Source organism: Schistocerca nitens, chromosome 1 (assembly GCF_023898315.1).
Source record: "Schistocerca nitens isolate TAMUIC-IGC-003100 chromosome 1, iqSchNite1.1, whole genome shotgun sequence".
Classification (NCBI taxonomy): domain Eukaryota; kingdom Metazoa; phylum Arthropoda; class Insecta; order Orthoptera; family Acrididae; genus Schistocerca; species Schistocerca nitens.
Window position 1 is genome coordinate 1,100,496,945 of NC_064614.1, and position 6,727 is coordinate 1,100,503,671.

The window sequence follows — 6,727 nt, forward strand, 5'->3', positions numbered from 1 at the left end:
TACGGTTGTGTTGTAGAGAACTGCGGAACACAGAGAACAGTTACTTTAGGAAAATCAAGTAAATGAACGAGCGTTTCTGGAGTCTGCCCAGATAACAAATGAGAGTGGTTTCTCTGCCGCCGGATATCGCGTACCTCACATTGAGAGGACGTATGAAAACTGTGGGCAGTTAAATTTGTGCCCATAGAAAAATCTATCAAATTTGCATTCAGTATTCCTGAAAACTATATGCTCACTAAATGAGGGCCTACCTGTACCTTTAGAGTGTCAGGGTCTGCCAGTGCTTCGAAGGTCACGTCCACTCCAGTATACGATCTCTTGAACAGTCACCTTTAGTTTGACTCATAACTTCCTTTGTGTATAGTTCATGCTACCTGTGTGTTTGTATGCTTATAGGTACGAAATGGAAGCGTCAAATCCACGTAAGCAAATGGCTCTAATGTCTCTAAGCACTATGGGACTTAACATCTGAGGTCATCAGTCGCCTAGAACTTAGAACTACTTAAACCTAACTAACCTAAGGACATCACACAGATCCATGCCCGAGGCATAATTCGAACCCGCGACCGTAGCAGCAGCGCGGTTCCGGACTGAAGCGCCTAGAACCTCAAGGTGCAACGGCGGACACCCCCCTCCCCGTTCCCTCCTTAGCTCACAGGGTTAGTAAAAATATAGTTTAGTCAGGTATTTTTCCTTCAAGAAAATGATTTTAATGACGGTATTATGCAGGTTTCTAACAGGGTCGGAACTGTAGCTTTTTTATGGTTACTTAAAAGTCGCCATTCGTCCTCCAAAACATTAAAAATTTGCCATGCCCCCAGATTTAGCCTCAAAAACTATTGTATGGGTTATACAACTATCAGTCTTTTGAGACAGGTACTATCAGCTTAGTGCACGTCTTCTCAAATTTAGTTCCGGGGACACAACATGTTTTCAAATTCATCAAATCGGTTACAACAAAACTAATAAGTTTTGAATCTTGTCCCCTCATGGAAACATTTCTAAGGACGCCCATGCTTATACTTAGTGTAAACTGAGCTCTGTTTTTAAATTGGTTAACACACGCAGACATTTGTACTCACATTGTATCGAAGAAGACAACCGATCATTTAGGGAGGCTGATACTATTGGAATGACTAACATGTATTCCCACCCTGTTATTTCACAACTTGTGCATACTATTGTCAGCAGCCTCCGTGGCGCAATCGGCTAGCGCGTTCGGCTGTTAACCGAAAGGTTGGTGGTTCGAGCCCACCCGGGGGCGCAAGTTTTAATTATAATTTGTACTAAACCCAACTCGTGGACTGAAAATGTAGTATCCAAAAAGAAAGAAAATATGGGCAGCTGAAATACAGGTGACTCGAGTTACTGACATGTTTGAACACTACTGGAAGTTAGGTTTATCAAGTCTACGGAAAGTCACTGTTTTTCTCTCCCTCTCCCCGAACACGTAACATGAAGATTGGCCGAATGCCCCAAAAAATCTTCAAATACTAATCCACATGTAGGAGAAATGTAGGCTGACCTGGAAGGAAATGGATTTCGGCCGTAACTGGCCATTAGGCCTAATACTGGATACGAAGAAAAAGAACCTCGCACTTGCGCGTTCTGTAGGATGACCTACTATTCACGGGCACAGTGATTCAGACTGCGTACCAAACGACAAGTATACACCCCACCAACCCGAAACTTTCTACCAGCCAACGACGTCGTCAGAAGTATGCCTACGAGGTCTGCGGATTAAGCAAACTACCAATTACTCCAACAGCCTTCTTGGCTACCCAAGTCAGACTTTCGCAGGATTAGAAAAATGATTTGCTCTTACTCATCTTGTGGCGTGAATGCTTGCGAACTGTTTCCTGTTACTCTGTCGCAGATTTTTACTCTAATTTTCCTTCGGAGAGTCTAAACTCGGGTATTTTGTGAAGAGTCGTCGAGTGACATGACACAGTGATTAATGATGGGTTAAGTGTAATTCACTTCCGTGTCCTTGAAGAAATCTTCTTGAATATCAGCCGAGGCCTGGTGTCGTGCTGTCGCAAGGTTTCGGCGAGTTTTCTACTCGTCATCTTCAGGCAACATCACCTGAAAGTGACAACACGACGCCGCGACTCGGCTGAAAGCCCGAGAAGATTTCAAAAATTAAATTCGTCGAGAAAGCGTACCTTCCTGTGTAACTTCCTTTCTGCTTTTTGTACACATCGTCAAGAACACATTCATCTCAAATTGAGGCTGTTCTTCAGAGCTGCCTTTCTCTCCTACTCCCCCCCCCCTCCCAATCCCCCCAACCCCTCCCTCCTCTCTATAAAGTGCAGTGGGTATGACATTGATTATTGGGAAGAAGCAGACTTCAAATATTCTTGCTAATCATGAAGATATAGTTTTTCCGTGGTTTCCCAGTTCGCTCTTGCCCAACGCGAGCTTGTGGCTCGTCCCCAACTATCTTCTAGCTGACGTGATGTTAAACCTAATTTTCGTACCTTTTTCTCCTACTACACAAATGTCACATGGTGGAAGACTTTCGATCTGGAACCAGATCGGCGGTTTGCGTTACGATTTCACTGCTCATTTACAACAGCAGTTTCCCATACATTCCAAGGACGCTGAATGGACCTCTGTTTGGACCTTTACAGAAAACTTTGCATATTACATAGAAGCCATATACTCGGCCAACCACTAAATCACAGATATAGTCTGTAATGATCTCGATGTCTAAGAGCTGTTAAACATATTAGAACCAGTTTACTTTAAACATGTATATGGATACATTTATACCAAATTAAGATCAAATTATTCCACACTGATGTATTACCTGTATGCCATAGTCATTATTTCCATACGAAATGTTGCAGAGCTGCAAACAATGTATTCATAAAATTCTTGAGTAATTGTGCAGTGCAATTTTTTGGCGCAGGTAATGATCTTATATGGAGGTCGCTTCCAGTGTCAGGTGACACTTAAGGCAATTGAGTGACATAGTCATTGTCACCCTTCCTCCTTCTGGCCCCCATCGAACTCCCGATCTGGCAATGCACTTACATGTTGTATGGAATGAAAATGAAGTCCCATGTTTCTTAGTAGAGCGTAGGGGAACGATGCAAGAGGCCCGTACCACCGTCTAGGCAAGGTCCTAATGGAGGTGGTTTACCGTTGCCTTCCTTCGACCGTAACGTGGATGAATAATAAAGACGGCGCAACAACACCCAGTTATCTCGTAGCAGGTGTAAATCCCTGACCCTGCTAGGAATCGCACCCGCGACCCCGTGTTCGAGAAGCGAGAACGCTACCGCGAGACCACGAACTGCGTAGTACATTTGGTATATTCGTTGTCAATTCACCTATTCTTCCCCATTTTCTCTTCGAACCAACAGGAGTTGAACTTCCACCCTCCCCCTTTTAACACTAGAGCAACTGTGTAGGATGTATTGTGTGAGGTCTGTGTTCTGTAGTTGAAGGATCGTCATGAAGTATCAGCAGAGTTCAGACACCCTCCTGTCCCCCAAACAGATAAGAAGATATGAAAATACAGCTAAACGTTTTCTGACATAATTAATTGCTATTTGCAATTTTTAGGTAATCTGAAGCAATTTTACCGACTTTCCAAATCACTGCAACTCCATCCTGAAATATATATAAATATGATCTTATATGATCCCCACAGTGCATTATTTAAGAAATAACGATATCCTGAATTAAAAATCTATCACAGCACATTATCTAACAAACTACATCGATATCCCAAGTTAAACAAGTCCTTAAATGCAACAAATAAACTCTTGGGAAGATATTAAATATTTAACAACTGCCACAGTGTGATGCTTAAATAAATTACGGTGATATTCCATGTTAATTTCCACAGTACGTAATTGACAACAGTATGTTACTGTAGAGACTTTAAATGTTAAACAAATACCACAAAACGATATTTAAACAAATACGCTCTTGCTACATACGAAATGTATGCTGACCCAATATAACTAGCATATGTGATATTATAATGTGTGTGTAAAAGCGAGTGCGCTGTTCTAGTGGCAAAATACAGATTCTAATGGTGTCAGAGTATATTCTGCAAAATCTCAGCAAATATTAACAAATTTAATACGTAAGATACTTTGACAGTATAATATGTGACTGTTGCAGGGCTGTGTTATACACACATCAAAAGACGTTTTGCACCACCCTGCACTGTTCAGAGATGTCACTAAATCCGCCCAGATTTGTAAACAACCAAGCATGAGCAGCGCCTGTTAGACGGAAGGGGTCTGACAGCCGATCAGTTCAAGCCATTCCACCAGGAAGGAGGTACACGGCTCGTGTTCTCTGTTGTGCAACCATGCCTAGACGGTCAATACCGCGGTTCGATCGCGTCCGTATTATTACATTGTGACAAGAAGGGCTCTCAACAAGGGAAGTGTCCAGACGTCTCGGAGTGAACCAAAGCGATGTTGTTCGGTCATGGAGGAGATACAGAGAGATAGCAACTGTTGCTGACATGCCTCGCTCAGGCCGCCCAAGGGCTACTGCTGCAGTGGATGACCGCTACCTACGGATTATAGCTCGGAGGAACCCTGACAGCAACGCCACCACCACGTTTCTTCACCGATGAGTGTCGTATATGCCTTCAACCAGACAATCGTCGGAGACGTTTTTGGAGGCAACCCGGTCAGGCTGAACGCCTTAGACACACTACCCAGCGAGTGTAGCAAGGTGGAGTTCCCCTGCTGATTTGGGGTGGCATTATGTGGGGCCGAAGTACGACGCTGGTAGTCATGGAAGCCGTCGTAACGGCTGTATGATACGTCAATGCCATCCTGCGACCAATAGTGCAACTATATCGGCAGCTTATTGGTGAGACATTGGTCTTCATGGACAATTTGCGCCCCCATCGTGCTCATCTTGTGAATGACTTCCTTCAGAATAACGACATCGCTCGACTTGAGTGGCCAGCATGTTCTCCAGACATGAACCCTATCGAACATGCCTGGGATAGATTGAAAAGGGCAGTTTATGGATGGCGTGACCCACCAACCACTCCGAGGGATCTACGCCCAATCGCCGTTGAGGAGTGGGACACTCTGGACAAACAGCGCCTTGACGAACTTGTGGATAGAATGCCACGACGAATACAGGCATGTATCAATGCAATACGACCTGCTACTGGGTATTAGAGGTACCGGTGAGTACAGCAATCTGGATCACCACCTCTGAAAGTCTCATTGTATGGTGGTATAACATGCATTGTTTGATTTTCATGAGCAATAAAAAGGGCGGAAATGATGTTTATGTTGATCTCTATTCCAATTTTCTGTACAGGTTCCAGAGCTCTCGGAACCTAGATGATGTAAAACTTTTTTTTACATGAACATAATTTAATGACACCATAGCAAATTCTATAAGCTCTCCAACCACCATGCACCATTCCTATGTACAAATTTGAATAATTTTTTTGCATTTTTACTGATTCCATGTCATTTTCCAAGACTATCAACCAAAGGCACAGCAGCGCAGGGTAGCCGCATAGCGACTTGTCACGACTCCCCCCGTCAGATGTTCGACTCTTCCCTCGGGCATGGTTGTGTGTGTGTGTGTGTGTGTGGTCCCTAGCATAAGTTAGTTCAGGTTAGGTTAAGTAGTACGTAAGCTTAGTGACCTATGACCTCCACAGTTTGGTCCCGTAAGACCTTACCTCAATTCCAATTTCCAAAGTCATACGTAAATATGTTATATTAGCAGAGTGTGATTTCTTAAGGAACAGACACTTGAAAGGTAACCCGTGGGGCTGACTACATAAAAAATGATTGAGAATGTATGTAAAATTTAGTTTACTAACAACATTTATTTTCCCAAAACAAAGACAGACATTAATTATGCTAAACAAGTTATTGACTGAATACCGTAAACAACTAACAGTTGATTAAAGAGGGCAATGGACAAGGATTCTGTGCGGCAGAAGTGAGTCAAGTATTCTGGCCCTTAAAATGTGGATAACGCAATCTGAATTGATCTGACGCTGAACAGACTTTGATTGATTAAATCTACTGTGGTTTCACTACATAGGTGCAGTTGAGAGCATGTGGTGATTGAGATCTCCCTGACAATGCCAGAGCAGCAATACATTAGCCTCTTTGCTCCGTGCGGCGATGTAACTTGTAACTGGTGAGATGGATGCGGCGGAGGTGAGACGTGAGGCGGCATTTGTAAATTGATCGCGGCCTCGAAAGAAATGCAAAAATCTCACGGTCTAGCGATCAGGCAGAAGGATCGCAATTTACTCTCTATAAGAGCCCTGAAATCACGGTAGATTTCAGTGTGTGACACACCCTTTCGCTGGTCGTACCAAGGACCAATTTGGCTGACTTATACAACAGAGTGCACAAGGATACCAAACGTCAAGACTGCTAAATCAAAAACTAATAAGTGTGCCCTCAGCAAACAAGTAGTCCAAGACATTTCAAGTCACACTGTCGTCACAGTAAGAACTTCACCACAGGCTCCGCAATCTAAATTACTGTCTTGCGAAGTCAGTCTCAGGACAGGTACCAAGTACCAACGACACTTGCCAGAGCATCGACCAGAAACCTTCTTACCAGACCAAAGTCCAGCACCTGAGTGCCTCGCACCTCTCCAGAGAAAAAAAGTATTCCATTTTCCCACAAGGTGAACGAACGACTCCAGCTTCACGCCGTCTTGAGGCAATCACAACGCTATAGAGGCGCTAAATCTCCCC

General features: G+C 43.7%; 1 non-coding gene across 1 annotated transcript; it reads left to right on the forward strand.

Moving 5' to 3' along the window:
• The first annotated feature begins 1,190 nt into the window (after positions 1-1,190).
• Trnan-guu (transfer RNA asparagine (anticodon GUU)) lies at positions 1,191-1,264 on the forward strand. The gene has a single exon. It is a non-coding gene; the product is annotated as a tRNA-Asn (tRNA).
• The last annotated feature ends 5,463 nt before the right edge of the window (positions 1,265-6,727 follow it).